This window comes from Anopheles gambiae, chromosome 3 (assembly GCF_943734735.2).
Source record: "Anopheles gambiae chromosome 3, idAnoGambNW_F1_1, whole genome shotgun sequence".
NCBI lineage: Eukaryota > Metazoa > Arthropoda > Insecta > Diptera > Culicidae > Anopheles > Anopheles gambiae.
The window spans coordinates 84,075,019-84,102,042 of record NC_064602.1 but is presented as its reverse complement, the minus strand read 5'-3'; the positions used below and the strand labels follow the sequence as shown (position 1 = coordinate 84,102,042).

At 42.4% G+C, this 27,024-nt stretch overlaps 1 protein-coding gene across 9 annotated transcripts in view; it reads left to right on the top strand.

The window, feature by feature from the left end:
* LOC1268642 (fat-like cadherin-related tumor suppressor homolog) overlaps window positions 1–27,024 on the top strand; it is a 264,268-nt gene that overhangs the window by 133,103 nt on the left and 104,141 nt on the right. For 8 of the 9 annotated variants that reach the window (XM_061661143.1, XM_061661141.1, XM_061661138.1 and 5 more), the window contains one exon: window positions 2,169–2,228. The gene's annotated coding sequence lies outside the window, so the exon portion shown is untranslated. Of the gene's footprint in view, window positions 1–2,168; window positions 2,229–18,747; window positions 20,417–27,024 lie in introns of those variants that run through there. The other variant, XM_061661139.1, reaches the window with a different exon arrangement.

Here is a 27,024-nt window from a genome sequence, read left to right as displayed (position 1 = left end):
ATCTGTATCATACTTTTTCATCAAGATGGGGTTTTTTTTGCAGTTTCTCAATCTAGTTAGAATTTCAGTTTTTCTGATGTTTTATTTTTATTCTAACAGTAAAATCTTTTTCATTTTCGCTACGTTATTAGATAATTTTATTTGTTATTTTATTAACCTAGTGGCCCTAGTGAGAGAGCAGTCTTCTTCACAAATGAACTCCAAATCTATCTAAAAAAGCTATCCTACAACAAACAGCGACTCAATCAAAGCTCACTCAAACGAATCAAATGCATCTGCGAATAAATTAGATTGCACTTCTTGGTCTCACTGTCGCTCACAATGTCTCCAACAGCGGTGGCCCTCGGGGAAAAGCTCCTGTGCTTCACTGTAACCCCTTTCCAAACCTTGAACCCGTACATTCAGCACAACTTAATCAACTACACGTGTACTCCAATTGTACGCTGGTGCATTCGGCGCCGCCGTGTCACGAATATCACTACTACCCGCATGATCCAGGCAGATTTATTGGCCCTGAACGGGGTTCGGTCGGGAACGTTCAGGGCGTGCAGCTGTAAAACCGTCAAGCTAGACAGCCAGAATCGATTGCAGCATGTCAGCATCCCATGCGGGACGGTAAGATTGAAGCACATCAATCCTTTTCGCTCTTTGTCTTGTGCTCAACGACAAGGGCCGCTCCCGGGGCCTGGATGGGTTTCACCTGCGCTGCATGCCGTGGGGAAAATGGAGAAGACCTAATTTCAAGATCGTGCAAGAAAGTTCATCACAAGATGTAGATGTACTTCAACACTTTTGAATTCAATTACAAACTCATTAAAAATGTTTGCAAATTTAATTTGCTTTGTCTCGCCGGTTTATCCCCCCGGTTCAGGTGAAATGGAAGTGTTTGGAAAGTTGGAATGAGCTGCGGAATGATTTAACAGGTTGCGTTTGGAGCTCATTTTTCAAGCTGGAGTCGTATTTGTGTAGGAGTAGCAATGGAGCTACTCAGCAAAATATAGCAAAAGTTTATCTATTGTCTGCATCTATCGCTTTGTTGTACACAAGAGCTGTACTAGAAGCTCTAAATGTGGTATGTTTTACATAACAAGGTCTGTTCTGGTATAGCTTTCAACTATCGGACTATCGGTATTTTCTAAACCTAACTCAATGTAGACAAAAATCCTTGAAGCTCTCCTGTGAAGACCCTGGACATATGATGAACTCTTCAGGCTAAAACCATGATTGACTTATTGGTGTCAATGTTTACTACACCTTGCTGCATCGACGAACGTTTTGATTGCTTCACCCTTCACGACCTAGTGATGCGTTCGCGTTGAATAACTTTATCGCCATCGTACTCACCTAATGGAAGCAAACAGAAGCACCTGCAACATTTCAACGCAGTCTCGCAGTTCCTTCCGAACGCTTGGCACTCAATTACGATGCTAATGGTAGCGAGCGTTTCTGTCGGTGCGCACACCCCTTCCTCCAAACGACCGTTGCATTTCCTTAGATCCTAGACACGAAACGCGCGAAGTAATTCAAATTTACCCACTCTCTCGAGAGGCGAAAGATGCACCTGGAATGCACGGGGGCCCAGGATCATTACGTCGGGATGATTCTTAAACCCCTACGTTACCAAGCTACCGACGCGTTGACGCCCGAGACTTTCTCACTTTCTAATCCCGCCATCCGCGAACGCTGCAGACCAGATTCGATCGCCGCGTCCTCGTTAGCGCGTGTTCGGGTTTCGGATTTAATTTGCATTTTCACCTTTGCGTTCTTGGTGCCTCGTTCGGTGCTGTTTTTGCTCTAGTTGGGCGCCTGATTGGATTCAGCGCCGGCTTGGGTCCAGAATTGTAGCTCCCACTGATTATGCCTGATAACGATATGCACTCTCTGGTGCTGATGGTTGATTAGGACGGGTGATTACGAAAGCTGATCAGTTTCTGGCAAGACGCAGATGAACGTTGCTGTTGCTGGACAGCGATCTATCACAACATTTCTTGTGGTATTTCTATCATACTTACTTTACAGAGAGCGTAATTTAAGAAATGTTTGATATAATTATTATGAATCTTTTGAATGGCTGATTTTGTTTTGATAATTTATTATTCTGTATTCGCTTTACTTAAGTCGAATTTGGTATGAAATATTTACTGGTGTTTTTTTCTCAATATTTTCAGCAACATCACCAATATTAGCTGCTATTGAATAAGAAACTACAAGCTGAACAAAAATAATAGGTAAGTTGTTGTTCCGTTTTTTGTATAAGATAAAAGATAAGTACATTTTGATGAATAGTACCGGTAAATAGCAACATTACTCATTTTGACAATGAAGTTCACTACGTTTTTGTAACCTCAAAGAAAACCCCTTTTTATCATATTCATGATTTGCTGGCTCACATCAACCCGGTTGACAAAAGCTAAATCATTTTAATTTAATTGCTAACTTTTATTTCTTTGTGCAAACACTTTGACCATTGTAAACAGCACGGCAAAAAACGCCAAGAAACCCACGCTTATAGCGTTGTTCAATTAAAGGACTCCTTTTTTGTTGCTCAGTTCTTGAGAAACATTGCTTTCCAGAAAAAAAGGCGCTCTCCAGGCAAATGACATTTTTACGGTTGGTTTCTGCCACTTTGGTCCGTTTGGTGGCTGGTGTAAAGTGATATTAATTAAAATAAATTATTGTCGTAATTATGATCTACTGTACGGAGCAGAAACGAAGCAAAACCCCACAAACGAAGGGTGTGCCTTATTTTTGGATCCAAAAGGTGAACCATAAGTTTCTGCTTACAGTAGTGTAATGAGCGCTGTTCCTAGAAAGGATAGAAAGGTTAAAAGCGGGTGGTCGTCATCGTCTACTGAGGTTGAAAGCTTGCCCCGGCAACATTTAACGTTGTAGATAATGTATGTGTCTTTTGCACAGCTCCCCGGTCGACCTTTGTCAACCGCCTTAATGATGAGTACAATGCTTAGTAGTTCAGCTCAAAGGATTTGTTTCTTTTGTTGCAGGATTTTAGACAACAGAATAGAAAATGTCTTTTAAAAATGCCCCTAGAAGCTAACACTTTTTTGCACATAATTTGTTTTTGTATTTTAACATCGTATACTATTTCTTAGGAACATCTTCTTCGCTATTCCGTTGCTTCTATCTAACTGATTTACTACACTTTCCACCCGAAGAACCAAATAAATAAGCTTCCGTTCGTATCGCTCGCATCAAAGTTTACGACTTCCCTAATCAAATATCTTCCAATCTTCCCTCTATCCAATCGGGAAATTCTTTTACATTTCGTCTTCTCCGATCAACCAAAAAACACACACTCCAGGCAACGAAATTGGCACTCTAAATGTGCTTACTGCCGCTCGGAGCCAATCGTAACGGAAGCGGAAGCTTTCCAGCCGCGCTGTCATTTAAACTGCGGAAAAATAAAATTCGATCCGACGCGCCCGGTGGACTTCCCGATCCCAAGTTTTACGATCGCTTGGCGTTGATTTTTGGTACTCACGTATGGGTGGGCGAGCATGTGCGTGTGATCCCTGAATGTCCAAGAGGGCGTAGTTGTTGTTGCTGTTTGATGAAATGATTACGAAACTTAAACCAAACAAACAAAAAAAAGAGTCAAGGATCGCTGACGCATACAAACTTTGGGCACGGCCGGGTGATGTACCATTTTATAGCCTTTACTCAAGCACTGGACTAGACATGTTGGGGCAACGGGGGACGCCGACGTGGTAAAGTTTCCCGTGCACAGATGGTGAATTATTTTGAATGATTTTCTAGTTTGTCTTGTCTCCGACTCCCGAGCATCGCCGGAACACTGCTCTGTGACGATGGTGCGAGTTTGGGCAGGAAACTCTGCTGCAGACAGAAGTTTGAAGCCGTCCTCTACGTGGCTCGGTATGATGGCCACACCGTGACGGCTAGGTCACGTGTAAGGACTATAAATAGGCAGGCTACTGCACAAGCGCACCACCGGGCGTGAGGGGTCAGGAGAGGCGACCCGGGAGAAAGCTAATGAAGCGCCATTAAACGCAGCCGGTGCCGCACCGTCGACGGCCAGCTGGTCGGAATGGGAAATTTATTGACGCCGCGGAAAAGGGATCATCGGCAGGCGACGCTTTACGACCTGATCCGGCCATTTTTTAATACAGTTCTTGGAATTGGGCCTTTGGTGGAGTGAAGATTCCAAGGGAGTGTGGAGTTTGCGAAAGTGCACTGTTCGGCAAGAAATTCTAATCTTCATTGAATGGTTAAGCGGGTGAAACTGTTTGCCGGGGAAAGGCAGCAGGTCAAAACGTTAAGTGAGTTTGGCAATAAAATATTTGATCTTGAGCAAATTGGATTTTAATACTGGAGTGCACAGCTACGTCTTACTGGAGTGCACGATTGATGGTTTGAAGCAATAGACATTCTTCTGTGGATATCAATCAAATACTAGGTATTAAGAAACGAGTGTTTGTGTTATAGCAACAGTTTACAGATGTTTATATCTAGTTCTTTTTGGGCAGAATATTGTATAAGCACAAATTATAACAAAAGGAAAGCAAAACACGTGATTTACATTTAATATAAGACCCACGCATTGAAGCACTAAAACAATAAGAAACGATGAATGCTTAAAACGTGCTATTTTTATGTGTTCAATGAATATGTTCTAAAACAGCAAGAACAGTTAAAAAACATTTTAATTAAATTAAAAACTATCAATGCAGCAAGATTAAGAAATTCAAGAAACGAACCACTTTTACAAGTTTTACGATAGAAGCAATTGCTTTACTTTTTAGTAATATTTCCAGATCGATCTCCTTTTATCAAGAAGAAATAGCTAGAAATGCATAAATGGTCTGCATTAAGCCCTTTCATTTATTTTAATTTCTTAGAATTCTAGCCTATTCTAGCGTTTTTTGTATGTAACAGACTTTTCCGCTTTTTAGTTTTAGATTAAAAAGTGGCTCAACTGTCCTTTTAAAATGTCCATCCTCTTCAAGCTATTAAGCTGCTTTTTTCATACTTTAATTTATTTATTATTATTTATATCATACACCTGGACTATTGTCAAAGAGTTGCGCTAAATAATAGAAGTAATATCCTTTCCCGCAATTCAACCTACACCGCAGCTCACTTTATTCCCAGATTACTTACTATGCAAAACTGGTGCATTTAATCTAAAATCCATCCCGACCGGCCCACCGTGGCTAACCGGATTGGCACGTGAACAATTTTTAATTACTGAAGGCTCAGCAGGTTTAATACCCACCACCACCCCTGTCCAACACACCCCGTAAAAGTACGGTTTAGGCCGAGACGTGTGTGGGCAGTGGCAAAAACCGATTTACATTTTATTACTATACCCATTCGCACAAATATGAACGAGATGCGCCCGTCCCATGGGTGGTAGACCACAAACCGGGAGTGGAAAGCAGGGTCGGTGCATTTATCGTGCGCTTTTCGCGTGGCGAGACGATTCCGCGAACACAGGCACAAAACTTTCGCGCATATTTTAATTGCGCCAAAACAGTCTCGGTCGGTCGGGTCGGTCGGGCAATACTATCCAGGTAGCGCAACATTTTTATCTTTATAGGCAAAGTTGTAATGGTTTTTATGGGAGTTAAAAATATGTTCCTGAGTCGGTACCCCTTTTTTCCGCTGTCGCCCCGCACCGTAATGGCTCTATCTATCTCGTCCGGAGTGGGGTTGCGGATTATTCAATGCTCGTTAACCGGTACCGCTTGGGCGGGTGTGAATAGCAGGGAGTGTGAAGATCTAGCCCTCTCGTGTCCAATAAGTGTGTGTGTTGAAGTAGGGGAGAAAAAACTTCAGTTTTTTGTGCGTATTCTGAGTATTATGTCAGCATGAGAAAAGTAAAAAAAAAACGGAGGGCCACGATTGATAAAGGCAAAAGTAGAGTTATAAAATGGGATAATAATTCTGATCCTTGACAAAAGGGGAAAAATGGCAATGCTTAGGCTGGAATCAGACCCGTAAGTGCCGGTGGGTCGTAAATTTAATCATGATTGGATTTTGTGCCCCAGTTTATTGCACTTCAAACACTTGCACACTTTATGGGGAAGGGTAGTAAATCATGGACGCAATCATTGTGAGCTATTATTATCCTTTCAAGCTATTGCAGAGCACACGCAAGGAGAAAAAAAATTGGAATATTTATTGAAATTGGAAATAGGATTTGAAAAATTTCCACGCATCCTCAGCATGAAGAAAGTTCAGTTTGTTCGTGGCAACATCTTCCACCCGGACAATTACGGTTAACGAGTGCGGCTAAGCTGCTTAACCGTGCACACATGCCCATCTACACAACCCACCCTTCCAACGTCCCGAACAACCCGTTTCCCAATGACTAATCGAACCACCTCCAGCTCTAATATCTAATCCCGTGCGAGCGAAAACTTACTACGGTGACTTTTCGTGTTTGCGGTTGCCCGTACAGTCCCGGCGTCCCGACCAAAAGTCACCGGCGTCAGCAAACTCTGACTGGCTCGGCATTACGTGACACGGAATTGAGTTTGGTGTGGAATTAATTCCATTCCATGCAGTGTGGAGAGGGGGGCAGGGTTAAATGGCACATTGGAAAAGCGTGGCAAATAATATCACTTGCGGCTCACGGAATATTCATAGATCACACACCATCTCCCTCAGAGCCACACAAAACGGTATGTTTAATTTATTGGCATAAGTCGGTAAGGATGGTGCCGACGGTGCTGAACTCTCGCTTCCCTGTTCGCTAAGAACCGGAAAATGATTTCTTCTCGTTTTTGGAAAAGCGTTTTCCACACCTTTTCAGCCCGGTGTGTACGGGGATGCGGGTACCGCGGGTACGTTTCGGTATGGGTGTGCTTGCTAATGCTAGTTTGTTCCTGTGGTTTGACTAACAAATTGAAGGGATTTAGCGTTTGCGGGTAGTTTGTGTGTGTGAGTGTGTGTTGGGTGGTAAGTGAAAAGCTTCTTGTGGGTGGAATAGCAGCTTAATGGAATAGAAAGAGCAGCCTTTTGGTGCGCTGACATGCCGTGTGGTGACTTTTCGTAGGCATTTACATTTTCAGCAGATCCATCCAAGATACTGAAGGATTGAATAGGTCTTTTCATGTCTTCTCTTAGATAGTCACAAAATAAATTTTATGCGTTATATTAAGTAAAACCTTTATAAGTCAATGCATAAGTTGAATAGGACACCAACAAGTCGTATTTATGTTCTTGTAGATCAACTAAAATTCGGATAGATACTGTTTCTGGACCGAGTTTGGATTGGTTTAAGTTCCAGGTTACAAACTGGATAGAATTGGTACTATTCCGTATAATTTAAGCTATTTTTGAAATCATTTTCAGAATTGAAATAAGTTCACCAAAATTTCCAAATTGATGACGGACTTGACGCTAATCCTAACAGTGAGATTCGTTGTATGCTAAAACAGATTATGCTAGTAATATCTTATCTAAATTCTTGAGTGATAAAATGATGTCACGATGATGTTTTTTTCGTAATAAAAGATGCTTGAGCATTTCTTATGACGTCATTTTACAAAAAGATTAATGGATCATAAGATTTAACACAAAAATAATGCAATTTGCTTGAGCATGTTATCCATTTTATTAGTTTACATCAGGAATCGGGGGTATAACATCCGATGTCAGTCAAGGTCTGTCCAAACCACTTATACGTGTAGGCTTAGATACAGCAGATGCCTCGATTTTTATTTTGTTTGTTCTGATACAATCGTTGCCACCAAATTTTGGCTCTAAGGCATCAATTATGGACAGTGCGCATCAATGTTTGCCTCTAAGGCATTTTGACTTCAATGTACTTATTTTTGTCTGTAAGTCATAGATTTTTGAACTCTTGTAGGATTCATTTAACAAGATTTTTGAGTAGATTTTAGATATTTTAGTTGAATTTTGCAACAGGCGTAAGACTATATCTGAATGTCTTCTCATATGAAAATAGATTTTTAGTACACTATCGCTTATTACTTCATAAATGATATCAGAAGATTTTTCAATTTGGAATGTAACGATCACTCAAACGTTCACGCTTTTATTTAGTAAGGTTGTTAAAATAACCAACAATGTCTTCAAGTCATTGCCATTATATACTCTTGTTGGTTTGCCGTTCTCTTCCAATAAATGAAACGTTAATTGAATTAAGAGCAGTTGCATTGGTTTTCATAAACCATTCCTTCCATCGGAGTCGAAACCTTTCTCGGTGGGAATTCCTGAGTCAGAAAGCTTGACCTCGCGCCAACTTAATTAAGCAAATAATTTGCTCAAGCATTACACTCATTGGACATCGGTCCTACTACCCACCGCAATGTCGGCAAGGAGCATGTGCTTCGCCAACGGTCCATCGCAAGAATGGAGGAGCAATGCGTCATAAATAGTCAGTCGGAGAACAGTCCCAAAGAGGGCATGCGGCTGACGCAAGGGACATTATTGATGCACTCTTTTAGGACGAAGAAAGCGGGACTTAATTTAGCTGGACATTGTGCACATTGTGGTGGAGAATAATTCAAACGCAAAGTCAATTGATAAGTCAAGCGTAAACAATTTATAAAGCTATGCAGTATTATTTGAATATCTCGCACTGGTAAAAGAGCCACCGAAAGAAAAAGGAAAATATGGCTGGAACTATTTAATCACAGCTGCATGCTGAATTTATTAGAAGACGTTCATCCGACTACACACTTCATGAAAGCTACAGCATACGGCTCTTAACATATCATCCCATCGTTTGATTTCCAGACAGCTTCATTAAATGGGTTGATGGTAATCCCCGATCCCGGGCTTCCTTCTCCCAGCCTCTTGATTGCAAATGCATGTAAATTGAGTGCAATGGCGGCCAGATACATTCAAATAAGTACGGATCGTTTAACATACGATTTAGCATAGATTAGGTGCCCGGTACGGTCGACGCCTCGGTACCGCACTGGTGGCACCGGAGAGGTGTAAATCTCTGTTGCGCTTGCATTCCTTCGCTCGCTCCCGACTAGCGTTAGCTATGTGCAGTGTACCCCACGTTACTCGATGCCTCTTCCCGGTTGGCCCCTCCCGCTAACGGAGACGAACAGTATTTGCATTTTGAGAAATGCTCGCCTAAGTAGCATCCGGCAGCTAAATCCGATGAATGGGAGAAAGTCTGGAATGTGTCGACCGTGGTGACACTTTTCTACGTGGTTTTTCCCTATCGTCCTGCTCCATTTTTCTCCGTGAATGTGTGGGTGTATGTGTGTGTGTATGTGGCGGCACTCGTCCATGTTCACTTTTTTCCCCCTCCAACTTGCAACAGTATGCACATTCCCGGTGGAACATTTATCATGCTCAAAAGGCGCCATCTGATGGCACGGTTTCACTTCTCGCCGTGCAAGCCCCCTTTCACCCATCACCGTCATCATCATCATTGTCATCATCCGTTTGTCTACAAGCTTTGTCGCCGTCGTCGTTGTCGTCTAACCTTTCGCATGCAAAATATGCCACCTCTTAGTGCACAATGGGATTTGGTGAAATGAACACAAATCGTTGTAACAAAACGCAGAACCAAACGCAAAACCACAATCTGTAGCTTTTCCGTTCAATTAAGCTTTCACCCCCAGCAAACGAGCAAACCCGAAGAACCTGCCTGCGGTGGGGATGCTGTTTTTTTCTCTGAGCCGTCGCTCTGTTTCAGCATTTGCCGTTCGGGCTGCGGAAGGAAAACGGGCAAGGAAACTCTCCGGAGATCTTTTGCTATGGTCGATTTGAAAGAAACACTCGTTTTTATAAGCTTCCCTGCCCTTGCCGAAAAGGGACTCTGGTCAACCCGTGGCGTGTAGTTGTTGGGAGTGGTTACAGCAACGTATTCGGTTTAGCCTTTGGACAGGATGATTAATAGATGGGTTCCTCTGATTTTGAAGATGAAGGCAACGCCTGGACGCAGATAAACCTTCCACAGCTGTGGCGAAACTGTGGCGGTTAGATAACGTTTGGTGCTTATGTGTCATATTGTTAAGATAAATGATAATTCTTGTTTGCGTTTGTTTGTGTGGTTCTTCATTAATTCAATTATAGCGCATTGGGGAAGTGCAAACTTTACAACTCAATAGTAATTTATTGTAAATAAATATATCTCATCTGCTTGTGTAGGAAAGGAATGATATGCTCCGATACAGACATGGTTCATGGTAGCATGGTAGCTTAAAAGAACAGAAAACAACATTAAATCTCGCAATGAAACATGTTTGAATAACTTTGCAATGATATGCTCCATACTCCAGATGAAATTCAGAGTGCAATACAATATTTTGTTCTTATAACAAATTATTATTTGCCGAGTAACATATGAAGCGCATTAAATGATGCCGAGTGAAAAAATGGTAAAAGGCTGCTTTAAAATATTTCAAACAAGAAAACGAAACAATAAATATTGCAAGCTTTCCATTGTCCTCTTGAAGGATACATTTCTGCTGTCCTGGAACGTTAATAAATGCTAGGTTATCAAGTAATAAAGTTATGTCGTTTGTTCATATCAAACACATGTATGACCTAACTTAACAGTTAGCAAAAAAAATCTTCTTCGGACAGCACTGCCAATACTAACTTCGCTTCTACAGTTCTAGGGCTCAGCCTGCCAATGCGACATCTGTTGAAAAATGCATTCAACCAACCAAAGGCCTGCTGCTGTGAGCGTACCGCGTTCTGCTTGATGGCATGAATATTTCGCGCCAAATCAACGATGTCTCACTTTTGGGATAGCTCGCGCAGAACTACTGAAGCGACAGAAACCGATACGGCCACTGTGCGCTGTATGGCAACCCACCAGTGCCAGAGCCGTTGCAAAATGGGGTTCAATTCTGCAGTGAACGGATGCGTGCTGTAGAATTGCTCACGACAGGGCTATTTCCCAAGCTCAGTGCCTGCTGCCGACGAGCCGACAGGACGCGGATCCGGTTCGAAGGACCAAAAATGCATCCCTCAAAACCAGCTGGCGCACCATATTGCGGTCAAATTGGAACCGGGCGCTTTGAATTGTCATTTTTCTGCGCTACCCCGCGGATCACCCCCCGTTTTGCACTGCTTTTGGTGCACATTGCTCCAGCGTGCGCTAGTGTCAGTTGCGGAATCCGAATCCCCACGGCCGTCTACCCACTGCAGAGATCGCACCGGTCGGTAATATACACGGGCTGATGGATGACATCGGAGGATGTTGGTGGTTTGAGATAGTCTTTCGGTGTCTTTTTTGTGTGTATCCTGCAAAGGGAGCACAGGATCTATTTGCTTTCGAGGATCCCGCTTCTGGTTGTGCTGGCAGTCTCCGGTGGAAGCTTTTGTTCAGCTGTGGTCCAATAAATACGTCACATATCTCACGGATGATAGATACGACCGTTGAGCTGAGCTGATGGAGAGTGAGAGCTGGATAAACATGAAGATTAAGGTTTAATACTTCAAAATACACAAACATATCTATTTCAAAACATTCTCAACATGGTGAGTACATACAGCAAAATGGTCCGCATTCGTGTAGTTGAACTTAAAATTTCTCCAAAAATACGCAACTAAAATGCAAAAAAATACCGATTCCAAAAACCGCATTTTCAAGCCTGCGTAATCCTGTTCCATTACTTTGCCCAAACACATGTTTACATGCTTTACTGTGCACTTGACAATCACCGGTAATGCACTGAGTAATAATGCACAGCACGACACCACTGCACAGAAAATTGCAATAAAAAGAGTGCACTACCACTTGCTAGAGACGGTGCACTTCAGGTTACTTGATCCTGTTCCGGACCCGCCGGGATAACTTGACGCGGGCATCATAATCCTTTCCCGGGCGCTCGCTTCCCGGCGATGCTGTAGTATCATCATCCTGTAAAATAAATCAACATCAGTGCCGCATCAAGTGCCAATGATAAGTGGCAACAGTGGCAGATCCACTGAGCGGTTGCATCCTGAGCGTACAGCGTGTGTGTGCTCTCTATACGGTGGAAAATGTATACATTTTAAAAATGCATACGACCATCGGTACAAGCTTGGCGTTTTTCTTTTTCGAATGGCAGCGGTTGCGCCCACCACTTCAATGAATGTGTGGTGGCTTCTTTTTTTTCATTTTTTTTCCTCTCATTTCAATCTTTTATTCCTTTGCTAAATCCCGCTTATGCGAAGGGAGCAGCAGTACCGACCGGGGCTGCACGTGTGCTTGAGAAGTGGGGAAACGGGATGGGCGCAGGGTTTACTATTGTGGCAATAAATGCAACTCATTCATCCGGTCGGATACATCCATTCGGAAATGTTTTGCATACAGCATTGCATCAGCAGAACGTTACGATTTCTTTCTGTATTTTGCTTGGGTTTTCGTTTGGTTTTGTGTTTTTTTCTTCCTTTCGGTGGTCTGCAGCGGTTTGATAGGTAGCGGGTGGAAGGGGTTGGGGTTGTATATCTGTGTAAATGTTTATTCCTTACCATGTTGCATGCTGGTGTTGCTTCATGTTCATGAGTTGTAAAGGATCTAGGGAAACGCACTTGAAATAAACGAGGCAATAGAACAAGCATGGCTTCCTCAGCGTGGCATTACATTGTAATCATGTACAAATTATCATTCGATTTGAAAAATCTAAACAGCTTGAAGAATTTTAAATGCTAAGTAGAAATTTAGAAAATATCTCCAAGTTACAGCAAATACTGAAAATGGAAAACATTTAACTATTAACGCCTGAATGTCTGACATTTTACAACACATTTAGGAATAGAAGTGCATTCAGAAAGTGTGTGCTGCCAATGTGTAGAACATACTGCAGCACGTGTGCAAGACACCCGGAGCTACGACCCTTGAGCTCTACCCCGAACCGCTATTAATTGCAAAGAGCGTACTGAGCTACATTTAACGCGTGAAGTTCCGTTGATTGACCGCGGAGCGACCTAGAGTGTGTGGATTTGTTATTGAGTGAACGTCCTCTTCTCTATGAAAAGAGCCTTTTTACCTAAACACTTGAAACAACCACTTCACGAGCGGTACCTTGATGTTGGGGTTGAAATATATGTACCTAAATATTAGTTATTTGTTTGACACATAAGATCAGGATCGTATTTCAGGTCCTTGTTGATGGCCAAGTGTTGTTTGCTGAATTGTTGTTTGCTTTGCTATCAACCTTGTTGCTCATAAGATTTTGAGTTTGCTGCATGATTTAAATTTGGTCAGGAATAAATTAATGGGTGGGTAAAATACTTATTAAAGCAAGCAACACTAAGTTTTAGTTTCCACAATGTATCATCTTACAATTTGAACATACTTAACGGTATCTGGAATTCCTTAGTTCTTGTTGAATTCAAATCCATTGGATCAGCATGTAAAATTTATAATTAAAACTACAGGTGGAACAGTCATTTCTCCGCACACTTATCAATCCGCATCGCCCGATAGCTCACAAGGGGTGGAATTGAAAAGACACGGACCGAAACTTCCTCCCGCACGTGTGGGTAATGATGCACTACGGTAGTTACAACCACTCCTGAAAAGAAAGTTGTTATTCCGCATGTAAGCACATACCATTTCCGCTCTTTCGACCGGCTTCCCTTTCGCATCTCGGAGCGGGATTTTCCCATTTTTCCCCGTGTGAGTGAGAGATTTAAACCGGGGAATGTTGGGGTGCATTCTCTATTTTTCACCTATCACGAAAGGCCACAGGATTGCACTTTTTCCCATTTTTGCAGGAAGGATGAGCGGCGAGTGTGTGTGGCAAAGCGTTCCTCAGAATCCGAATCCTCAGACTTTTCTTTCCACTGTCTCCCGCGCGGGCGAAAGCAACAGAGCGCGATGGATGAAGATGTGTACAGAGATGTCTGTGTCCCCGGTCCCGGATGGCTAAAGCAGTTCGGTGCACATGTCCTCCCTGCCCAAGGCTGCCTGCCAAGCTCCAGGCAGTGTTTGCATACAGCTGTCCAAAGCGCGGCAGCCCTTCATACAATCGTACATGGTGCGCTACCATAAATACAATTTGCACCAAGCATGAGCCTCGAGAATGGTGGAGGCGATCTGTTTGGCTACAAGAAGCTGCAACTGCGCTGTGCACGAGCGCTTTTGGGCGAAGGAAAACGGCAAGTCGCAAGAAAACCGCCGGATTGTTGCAATCCGTGTGTTGGTCTGCCCACTTAGTTGTGGAAGTTCCATCCTATTCTTTGCTTCTTTTTTTTCTCGACATTGTGTGCAAGCGCCATGTGCCATCCTTGACCTGGAACACTTGCTTTCACACACACATATACACGCCTCCTTGCATGTAACCTGTCAGGAAAATGTAGATGCCCATTCCTACTCTGTGCTGGGGGAAGACCACCATAGCTGAGAAGCTCGCGGATGCAATGATAGGAAGTGCATTAGCATGTTTCCGGTGCCAGTTTCCTTTTACCTGTTTTTTTATCCTTCCTTTTCCTACCACACGTACACACACACATACAAGTCGAAGGTGGTTGAAAAATGTGTGCAGCACAAACCTCGCCACCTCACGCCATTGATGGTCAGGCGAGATTCTTTTTTCCTTTGCCAATCCCAACACTGGCCTGCGGCTCGTTTTGCACCGTTGTATCCGTAGTTTGATAGAACCAGATGTTTGTGCTCCCCACTGGTGTATGTGTGTGTGTTTCCCTGGTCCTGTGCGAGAGGGGGACGAGGGTTCAAAGAATTCCAACCCACAATCCGGAAGGCGAGTGCGATGCTTATCCGATCCACTACCAACTGCGTCCGACTTTCCTCCGCTTTTGGAAAAACAGTATTTATTTTTCCGATTCGATCTCTCGAGTGGCCTCGCTCGAGAAGCAGAGCTGTTTGAAGCAGAAGAATGTGCGTGGTGCAATGCTACACACACAGTTGTAGCACTCCCATGCAGTGGATGCCCGCTGTGGAAATGCTTCAAGTTGAGTTTTTAAAAGCGACGACCCCCATACACGCTGCTTCGGACTGGCCTTGGTTGAGTGGCTTTCCATTTGCATGCAGTGTCAGTGAAGAACGATCGATCGGGGTGATCCAGAACGGACAGGGGCACACTTAGAGTTTCACAGATAAGGATGGAGTTTTTTTTTCTTCCTTCGTTTGGTGTTCTGTTGTCGATTGCAAAACGGGATGGCGATGAGGCTTGAATGGTGGGAATTTGACGGCTGCGTAACTATGGCTGTACGTGCATGGTAATGTCGCCTGTTTTTTGGATGATAGGTTTTGAAGGCTCATCTGAAAATTTGTATATCTTCCAAAATTGGTGTATGTGTGTTAAATTTTTGATATACAAAGAACAAATTGTCGTTTTTTTATATGAATATAACATATTCACTTCGAGTTATCGTGAGCTAATGCTTTGCTTACGAGTTTATGAAAACTCTGGAGCATTATCGGTCAACATCTTCTTCTATTTGGCGTAACGTCCTACGCGGATATGCCGGCCTATGCAGCTTTTCGAGACTTCATTCATCACCACGCAGCCGGATAGTCTACGGGGGACGGTCCATTCTAGGCTTGAAACGAACATGTTATTGAGTCGTTCGAGTTGACGACTATACCACGGGACCACCCCATCGGTTATCATCATAAAAGGTTATTAAGCTTATTAACTGATCTTGATTCTCCAATAACATGTCAATTCAAAATCCTTATGCAGGAATGTTAAATCTAACAAGAATCTTGAAGTTTAAGATCACATTTTAACTCAGGATTGGGAATTCAGGTTCTTCTAGAAACTCAAAAGGAGATGAGAATTTTGAAATTTCCATATTGGGTGGAATAACTAAGATCCAGCTTCAGACTAAACGACACTAGTTACTTGTGTGTCTATCAGAACTGCTTTAAAGCAATTTAAAATGTAATTTTGATCTAATATCACCGAACAAGATACGAAACTGTAAAGAAGTCGAAAAGTACACCTAATCACATCGTTGTATGCTACCATGTATGTGAAGATCAAACTGTACAATGTATTCTTGCCTCTTTGCATTTGACAGCTTTGGTAACAGTAATTAAACATGGAATTGATTCAAATATAAAAATCAAAATTAGGTATTTACCTGGGTTATAGGGAGAAGCTTTACACCAGTCCAGAATCGAGATCAATCGGAAGTTATTCAATATCCTGTCACACGTATATTTGTTTGTCCACAAAACGTGTAATTACTTCCGCCATTCAATAAACCTTCCATCGACCGAAATTAAACTAAATTTCTGCTTTGAAGAGTCAATCCAACTGACATTAGATATCATCGTGATCAAATTTCACGCTTATTGTAAATAAAGAAATCCCATCCCCACTAAGACGCTGGCTTTTGTGCCTCGTCATTCCATTCCATCAATGAACTTGATATATCTTAATTTTTGTGTGTGTGTAAATCCAATACATAAACATATGTCTGTACAACTTTGAATTTCGTTGTTTTTTTGTCGACTGGAAGGTGTTTATAAAACTGCCGTAAGGGGGTCCCAATCTTAAACCACATTATTGCTACCGTCAGCGTAATCAACCAACAGTACTCCGAAAATAACGAAAGGAAAAAAAAACAGCTCCAACCATCGAATCGGTCACTTGAACTGCCACTAGTGAGGCACTCGTTCTACTCGTAACGCGTTTTTTACGGTTCCATTGCCCTTTTGGTCGTGAAGTGCTTTTCATTACAAAGTTGCTGTTGCTGTTCGAAATTTGATTCCTAAAACCGTACAGCGCTTCACGCAAACCGACCCGATCCCGATCATACCCCGGCCGTTGCAGTTGCATACTAATCTTGCGCTGATGTTTATTTTGTTCCCGTTGGCTTGCGCTTGTCCTCGATCGCTCGTTTCGTTTCCTTATCTTCAACGGGGAGTGGTGGCCCGGTGTGCTTCTTCATCCCCGGAGGAGTATGTTTTGGAGTTTATCTTATCTTAGTTGTTATTTTTTCCTCTCTCCTGTATGTGTTTGTGTCTGTGAATGTGTTTCGAATGGTGGCTGGTTGCGTTTGTTTCCACTCATGGAGGCGGCAACTGCTGGAGAAGAGGGTTACCGTGTTTCTAAACAAAATCTCGAACTAAATAGAGCACGCGAGTTTTTCGGGCTCATCGCATGAATCTGGAACACCAATGGAAGTTGAGGGAAGGGAAAGGGAAAGTGAATAAAAAAACTACCCATCAAAAATGAACAATCTTGTTTGAATGCTCATCTGCGCCCATGTAAGCTGTGAGCAGGGGCATCGAACACTGATCGGGGAGGAGATTGGTTTGGGGTGATCAATAAAAATGATAAAGCAATGGTATGCTCAAGCATTAGCATTCGGGAGTCTCGGCAAATGGGGCTGGGACAAAACAGTTACAAAGAAGGTTCGGATACGTGTAAAATGTGAAGATTCCTATCATTCAATTGCATTACAAATAAGTTTGATAAAATTGATATATTTTTTTGGTTCAACATATATTCCATATTTTAAATTAAGTTTAAGGTAAAAAAGGCAAAAAGGCTTAAAAGAAGTTTCCATTTTTCGATAAAATATTGGAAGTTTAATGTTGATGAAAATGAAGCACATTTATGTTGTTAGAGATGTTTAACCGTACCATCATTTGCAGGTTTTGTGATGTGTACATCAAAATCTTTAAAAAAACATGCTATTACAACCCCAATTTGTATTATCAGTTAAGTTTACTATACAATAGCTATTAAATGGACATGAAGTATGTTACATCTTAACAATTATCAACATTCAAATGCTTAATTTCTCATAAACTTCATTATTTGACTTGTAGCATCAGGCTGCCTTCAAATTAAGGTGTTATTTTTTGTTTCTCCTAATAAATATTTTTGGACCAACTGCCTTCAAGTGTACCTTATTTCGAAGCATTGTTCTTCATTAAGAGGAATCTCGTTAGAAGGAATATGGTCTCTAATAGTGGCTTGGAGCTGATTAAAGCCTCACATTTACTCTAAAATTATTTCAATTCTATCCCTGTTCATATTAAGAGGCTTTTTAAATAAATAAAATCGATCAAATTATTGTTTCTCTCATAAGATTACAAGGTACATTATAAAATGTATATAATCTACCTTACATTTGTATCCTCCGTTTTTGGTTCGTCTGTGAGTTTAACTTCCAAAATTTGCATATTGATGATTCGTTTATTGAATTTGAATCCAATCTAATAATTGTAATAACCGATTGAATTGAAAAAAGAAATTGCTTTCCAAAATACAATCGAACAGATTGAAATTTGCCTCTAATTTGCCTTTAATTTTCGTAATGTAAGATGGCATACGAAAGGAAAGCAAAAAAAAAACCCTCAACCCGCACATCATAGAAAACAACTCCCCCCCCCCCCCCCCCGTTGGCGCACTAAACAAACCCGGTAGGAAATGCGCCCCTACGCATCGCGGGCGATTGTTGATAATTTTTGCTGACCTGCAGTGAACCGATCACAGCAGCAGTCCGCACCGTAAGTCACCGCCACCGAGTCACAATCGTTTTAAAGATTTCGCCTACCTACTGCCTGGCGGATCGTCCGCCGTAGAGAAGCGGGTTCTGGTAGCAGGACAGAAAGGTACGAAAGGGAGGCGGAATAGGACGGGAGAGCAAAAAAACAAAGCCCTATGTTGCCCTATGCTATGCCGCAGCGACGGCCATACAAAGCACTTACGCACACAGCCACACACACAAACACACAGACAGCGTATACAAGCGACAGTGCATTTAAAACCCGCTCACCAACACACGCGCTAGCCGGCCAGCACCGTGGTGGCGGCTCTGTTCGCGTCCCGTTTCCGCACGCAACATTAGTTCGCTGCTCGCGGTCGCTTACGGCGAAGGTCTTTCTCGGCGGACGCGCGCTTCTTTATGCTGGCAAAGATCTGTTTCTAGTGTGTGTTTTTTTCGTATTTTTTTTCTCTCGCTCTCTTGTTTTGTGTGGTGAATCTGCATCGGGTTTTAAGTGTTGGTTGTTCACGCAGAGATCAAAGAGTGAAACAATTTCAATTAATTGCGGGTGTGCATTTTTCGAAGGAAAGGGCATCGGGTAAAAGTGGCTTTCGTGTAGGTGTTAAAGGTGGCCATTGCAATGCAGGTCGTTTCGGTGGTGCTGGTTGCAATTTTGCATTGAAGAAACCCCTTCTTCCCGCTGTCTGCGGTTGTGGCTCGGTGTATCTTTTTGGAGTGTTCTTTTGTGTTTGTGTGCTGTAACGTCAGCGTTACATTTAATTGATGCCTGAAATTAAATTCCCGGTTGCATTTCGGAACGGGCCAAAACGTGTTTGATCCATCTTCCATTTTTCCTGGAATTTGCCCAGCACAAAACAGCACAAAACGGGGCAGCAGCTGCATTGCTGGCAAATTGATGCTGTGTGTGTATCCATCTGTGCGCCGTCCCGCTCACTCACGCACGCCGTTCTATCCAGCTTCCAATCGAGCTGTTGCGTTTACGGGGCCCGCTCGAAGAGTCGAAGATCGAACGCGTGTGTCAGCGGTGTGTTGGTGTGTGTGCTGGTAGGCTGCATGTGGTTTACGCAGTCGCCCAGTACAGCCAGTTTATGCTCTCTGGCGCGTCAGTGTGTGTGTGTGAGTGTGTCTTTGCGCTTTATGTTGTACGAGCAAAACCGGATTATGCTGCACCGTAAAGTGTTGTTGCTGTATGTGTGCGTTTGAGAGTGTTGGAAAGGTGTATAAAAAAGAGAGAGAGCGCGAGCATAGGTAGAGCGAGTGAGAGGGAAGGGTTTTTGTGTGTCTCGTGCGGAATACTGCCGACCCACGGGTGCGTGTTGAAGTTTTTTTTTTGTTTTTGTTTACCGAAATTTCCAGTTCCGAAACAGATGTTTCTTGCTGCGGTGTGTCCCGGGAGCCGCTTCCCATTTCATGTTTTTGGGATCAATCGTTGAATGAATGTTAAATGCGGAAAACAGGGGGTTTTTAAAATGTTTAATTAAAGTGTTACCACGGGCACGGAAGGAAGCCGATAACGAGCTGGTTGATTGAAATTTTTGCAGCTTAACCGAGAGCGCCCCTCTGTGGAGGGAATTTTAAAGTGAATGGGAGGAATAGAGTACAAAAAAAAAACAAAATAAAGAAGACCTTTTAATGCCCTTTCAAATTGAGCCCGCTGCGTTTGTGTTGGTGTGGTGTCGTTTTTTCGAAATTGTGATTGTTTTACCTAAAATCGTGCATTTTCTTCTCGCCATTATCTCGCAAAGGTAGTTGTTAAAATAAAAAGGTGTTTCAAAGTGTGTCTGTGTGTGTGATTGTGCCTTCTTTCAGTCCGCTTTGTGTTCACCGCGAAGTGTTTGTCAAATAGAAATTGCTATCGGAAACGTGTGTGTACGTACCGGTGGTTGGAATCGGTTGTGGCTTTCCTCTTCAGAGAGGTCCAGTTTAGTCTTCATCTTAAGCGCTGCTTCAAACACCACCACCGTCGAAGAGTTTCTGAAGGCGTTGATAAAGTGGGCCAAGCGCACTTCAAGAGGTAACGAATGCAACCGGGTAGCTTTGGGGAAGCATTGTGGGAAGCGATTAATTATTTCTACAGGTTCCAGTGATGGTCAAAATTGAAGAATTGGAAAAACATAAATAGAAAAAAAAGATGGATCTCGCATCGCCGAATTGTTTACGTATACGTGCGAGCTGTGTGCATCTGGTGCATTCTGCATCTAACTGCGACTAACAGAAAGCGCATATTAATCTTTGAACGGTAAACACTCACCCGAGCGTGTGTATGAGCAGTGATGTTCCAGTTGCTTGAGCAGCGAATGTTGTGGTGGAGGGTTTAAAGTCGTCTTCTAAAAGATGTGTGTCTTTGACTGACAGTTGAAATGGTAGCAAAAATAACCCCACACCATATGTTGTTTTATCCAAACGGGTGCAACCATTTGGAACGATAGAAACAATAAATTCGTTTTCATTCAGTTTCACTTTACTGGGTACGTGTATGTGATCGTTTGGGAGCGTAAATTTGGCCCAGTATGTCAGCAGATTTTTTTTGTTTTAAAGTTTGATCGTGTTCGAAGGACTATTTCTTTGATTGATTCTGCTCAGTTGAACTAGAGTGTTAATGGTTTTTTTTCGATGCAAATGTTTTTAGATCCTTATGAAAAACATTGAAGGACAAACCAAAAACAGGGGATGTAACTGCTTAAATTGTAGCGGCACGTAGGCTATCCTAAACTAGAATATGAGGGTCCTAAACAGTGAATAGAACTCATCCTTCTCGATCGAGATTAACGATATAATGGGTGGAAAACTTAAGTCGGTGTTGCCATTCTTTCAAATCTATTAATCCTTTTGACGTGAAAAAGAACATTGAAAATTATTGTATAAACTTGTTTAAAAAACTTGGCGCTGATTTTGGTTAGAACGCAAACCTACGCTTTTGAACCAAACATACATGTGGAAAAAATGAGTTTTTCGCTATAATTTCAGCTCTACTCTGTTAATCAATACTGTTGTTTGTTGGTTGAGATTTTTATCTACCGCAATAACTCTTAGAACTCCATTATTTTACCTACCCACTGCTGCTTTTCATGCGAGTAGAGTACAGTTATTCGCAATGTTTGTTGATTTCCTAGCAAACCACTAATTGCAAGTCCCAGAGCCTTCCACCGGCATACGGGAAAGTTCACTGGCAGGCTCGGGCTGAACGTGTTAATGACTCGATAAGGTTTGTTATTGTTATGGATTCAATACCGATAAGACATAAACCACCCAAGACTTCAGACGAGAATGTTTTCTTGTTCATAACTTATGCAATATCTTTACTTTACGTGAATGAGATATTGATATTATGTCATGGCCCAAATTTTGAAGAAAAATTGATATCGAAACCATTTCAAGATGCAAACAGTCAGTACAGGGTTTTCCAGGGGTTCTCATAGTTGTGGGGCACTGCCTTAATTCTTTCCTATTGGAGTGAACTTCATATGATGAAAATTAGACACTATGCCCCCTTTTTAGACAGGCTACTTGGAAATTCCTGTCAGATTTGTTCAACAAGGGTGCTATAGAGTCCAATTCCAATTACATTAAGTTCATTTCACGCAAGAAAGAGTCAATAAAGTGTCCCACAGCTATGAGAACTCCTGAAAAACCCTGTACGGTCCTGTTCTCTGTGGAAATCGATAAACCGACAAAGGATTGTACTTGGCAACTTCCTATGATCGACATTCTACTGTACATTGTTAATAAAATCCTCAATTTTCCTTTTTTTGTAGGGAATTACTAATGCCACAAACATGAAGAACATGCAGATTGGCAATTAAGTTTTCCGAATATCCCTTATAATAATCCATCTAGCACCACTGCATATTTTTCTCACGTTGCTGCACAGTTCCTTAGCAGTTCATTGTTCACGTCGTAGGGCCGGCCCGTATCATTTCGCCATTCACAACTTTTGTCGCCAAACGCCCGCTTCCTGCTATTGATGGTGAATCGCTTTCTACAGCATTTTGTAAGCGTTCCAAAATATTGTGCGGCTACTTTTTCCATCATCTTCTTTTCTGCTACATTTTCCTTCTTCCCCATTTCCCTCCAGCGGGAAACCCTTGACAGCAATAATGGTTACGAAACCACTTCCCACCGTTGTTGTCCATTGTAGCGCCCCCACGGTTTATGATAAATGGTCAACCAATTTTATCTGGACAATCTTTTCCTTTCGGACCACACCGCTCCCCGTGGTTTCCTCCTTAGAAAAGTGTGATTTTTCCAACCGCTTAATGCAGAAAAAAACATCCTTTTTGCTTGTGGTTTGTGACAAAAGTAAGCGGGAAAGTGGCCGTGAAAATAGGTTCTCAAACAGCTAAGCTCGATGCACGAGACGTCTGCCAGGGGGAAGAGGCGGTGTTGCGGTGCGAACGGCAGTGAAAGACGGATAGCCAATCATGGGGACGCACTTTATTTGCCAGTAGCACCTTTTGCTGCAGTGTGTACACCCTCGTCGAGATGATCGATTTGTGTTTCTTGCGGTCTACAACAAAAAAAGGTTGGGTTTTTACGGTCAATCGAGTTTAAAAGTTTTGAAAGGTGTTTTTTTCTTCTTTATGAAGTTTTTACAACATTTTTTGATAACTGTGATAGCTAAATGGTTTTAAAAGAAGGAAAGAAGGTTTCGAATCTAAATGTGTTGATAATGTTTCAATAATACTGATAATAGAGGTCTATTTTCTATAATTTCTTTCGCTGTATTTATTTATGTTTTGGTGTGTGATATAACTGTTTTTGTTGATTTGTTCATTTTTTTATTTTACACCTTTTTGTTTCCAATTTTTGCTATTTATGGTTTGTCTTATCTTCTTTCTATATTGTTTTTTGTTGTTCAATCTCATTTTGTGCTGCTTTGTTTAAATTATGCGTTTTAAATATTGTTCTCATAAATTTTGTACTAAAATTCCTTTCCCTACTTCTCTATTTTCATTTCATCCAACAATGGGCTTTAAAACAATGTCTTCAACAATTGCTTTGCACCGCTTGACTTTTGCTTTTAAAAATGTATACGTCTTTCATTTTCTCTCCACGCAACACGAGCAGAAAACTTAACGAAAACATCTGATTTTGCTTTCGCTGCCAAAGTTTTCCAGCTGTCGTCGAACTGCTTCCGCTTCCGCCTAGCTCCCTTTATAGCCGCGGGTTCGACTTCCTCCGCCCTGTCAGCCGGAAGATGAAGATGTGTCAGCAAAGTGCTCATCTGACCAAAACAAAAACAAAGAAAAAAAAGTACGCCCCATGAACAAAGTATGACACATTTGAAGACCGCTTAGTAGCACGCGTAGCAATGGAAGGAGGAGAGAAGAATCAAACCCCTCGCTACATAATCTTCACAAGTACTCGTTGTTATTTGATGCCACGACATGGAACGTGTCGTTTGGCTGCTACCGGACGACGGGTAGTGAAACAGGAAAACATAAAATAGAACACGAAACATGAAGCAGTTCAATTGCAGACAGGCTCTCGAAAGCAAAGTTGCAACGACGACGACCAGATCCAGGGCGAGGGAAATAAAAATCTGCTCCCTAGAAGCTGTGACAATTTATCATCCATCCATCCATCCAGCACAACCGTCTACCGGTGCCTCGTGTGTGTGGTCCCGGCAGCATAGGTCAAATTGGTTGCGATTGTTTTTGCTCCCGTTGCGCTCGAGCACACCAAGGGCGCTCCTCCGAATGCCTTGCCCCCGTTGCCAAAGAACAGCAAAAGTGCAAAATGTTTTGCAAAAGTTGATGCCAGTTGTTTTTCACTCGCTTTGCGGCGCATGGTTGTTTTACCGCTTTCCGCTTAGTGGCTTGTGACGTGTGTGTGTCCTGTGCTCCGTTATCGGTACACCAAAAAGGAAGAAAAATAAAATCGAATTCCGTATCTTTTGCTCATCGGGGACACAACCGGCACAAGTGGACCAAGATTGATAAATTCTCATGCAGCAATAGGAATCGCAATAGGAAAAAGGTTGCCCAAATGTATTCACCGATCGCTCCGGCTCCAGAAATCGAATTGGGTGCATTTTCATTTGATCCCAATTTTAACGTTCCCCCAACTTTCTTGCTCACTCCAAACGGGAACGTAAGGAGTAAGGCATATGAAAGAAAAAAAGTTTAAAAATAAAACATCTTGTCCTGGTTTGCTTGTCGGGAGGGACTTTCTCGTCCACTGGCAAACGATCGTTACAAATATGATTTGGAATCGATCTGTGCCAAGCATTGTTCTCGTTGGTTTGAATTCGGGTTTCCTTCTCTCATGGGAGTGTTATCCGCTTTTCGCTGTGTTGAATACAATGAAATCAAACTCACACATGCACGGGTCCAGGCATGTATTCGATTACATATGACATGTTTGCGACACTGTGTTTCTCTCCAGCATAACTCGATAGTTCCTCACACACACACACACACACACACACCGGCTTGGTGGGCACGAACACACGAGAGGGTTTTTTGTTGCGAATGCCGGCCCGGAAAAATATATATATGCGATTACGAGGATAACATAATAAAGAAATATATTTGTGATAATAAAATCGCCCAAGGGTGCCTTGGGCCTGGACCTGGTGGGTTTGGGTGGGCTGGCTCGTACACAGGCACGGTTACAGTATTGGTTCCCACACATGGGGAAACTTTTTCCCTTATCATTCCATTCTGCTTTGTAATACAGTGGCATAAAGTGTTAGTAAGAGTGGTCAAAATAGAAAAATAGAGACAGAGTGGTCAACATAATTTATGACACATTAGTGAATATTTTCATGAGAAGTAGAAAGTTCATTTCATTTGTGTTGATAATATTAGCGAAGCAGAGTTGTGATGATGGTTCGTTATAACTAAAGCTTAAAAAAACATTAAAAATATCCTTAAATTGTTTTGCATGCGTTTGTTATTAATTCGCGTTTAGTATTAAAAAAACCTTAATAAGAAACATTTGATGAACATGTTACATACATTTAGGCGTTTTCCCAAATTCTCTCTGGCATATTTCAAGTTGATTTTGTTAGAGTAAAGTGTTTAATTTAATTCTATTTTAATATTTTTAATCAATAAAAACGGGTTCTAGTTCTAGCTAGCAACTCTTGAAATGAGAACTGCTGACAGTTTTGACTATTTAGATTTTATTACATTTTTACTACATCAACGTTCGACTCATAGGGTATTTTCAACGGCATTAAATACGATACCCATTCTTATCTAACAAAAATAAAATAAATCATACAATAATGAAAGAGCACGTCCCTCTCTCTCTGCCAGTCCCACAGTGCACACACACACACACACAAACACACGATCCTTGGGGGAAAAGTTTTGCTGTACAGCTTCGTCATCGATGGACGGCAAAACCGCCCGGACTTATCATGCACGTTTTCTATCTAGCGCTAACTGGACACTTTCATGGACCCGATAGCCACGGTGTTCGAATGTTTTACGCTGTGCCTTATCTTGCACGGTGCCTGTTAAAAAAAGAAAAACTGCAAAAATCTCCAAAGAATAGCTCACATACACACACATCAGTAAAAAAGGATCCGATAAGTGTATGCCACGGTCGCTTTTCATTTCTACGGGACAAAGATAGTCCACCTATCGCTGAACAGAGCGGGGGAAAAACATACATATCGACACACTCACAAAAGGCTCACACACACAAGAAAAAGGAAACCCCGAATTACGATGTGCTCTTCCTCGCTCCCCTTCCACGTTCTCGTTAGTTTCGTGTACCGTGTCCCTCAAACATAATCATGATGATATTTCTTCCCACTACTGTTCCTCCCCCTCCACACCTCCCCCCCTCACCGAAAGGCAAAGACGTTCGATCGAGATCGTGCGCTCACGTCCTTGGGCGCCTGGTTTGGTCACGCGTCCGTGTAACCTCTCATCCTTTGGGGTTTTTTTTTGGTGCGGAATGTGATGGTGATGGTCAGGGAAACATAATTTATGTCCTACGCTGTCTTCCCCGTTCCACCGCCCCATGCAAGACGATCGTGCGACATCGATAAGGAGTGGATTTAGCTTGCTCTCGAATTATTGAATGTGGGATATTTTTGGAGTGAATTCAGTCTGTGTTGGAGCGCGCTTGGACGCTTGTTATCCTGATGCGCTTGCCCGGGTGCTCTGGTACTCGTTAGCCCTGATTAAGGCACGCGCGCCCCCCGGCCGATGGGGTCGATATGTGTATCGATTCGATTTCGTAAAAAAATATGCGGACGACATTGTTCCCCCCAGGCGACTGGTCAAAGCAAAGCTGGAGAGAACATTAAGAAATAATAGCGCTAAAGTCCTTGCTCAATCGCGTGCTTTTTATATGAGCAAACACATACCACATCCTCCCGGAACGTGTTCGTTTATAGCCCACAATCCCAAATGGATGACAGTGCGCGCGGGACTGGAACACTCTATGCGATCCAATTGCTAAGGAAAGCTTCGTTTACATTCATGTATTCTGCGTGTGTTTTCGGGCTGCCCCAACGTGCTCCCCGCACAGACAATGCTGAGAATGAAAGTTAATTTGATTGCTGGCACGGGGGGGAGTTTCGGGGTGAGCTTTACTTTTTATCTGGCGCCCCTAAAGTGGAACCGCTTGAATTGATTTAAAGCAACCAATCAGCTCCAC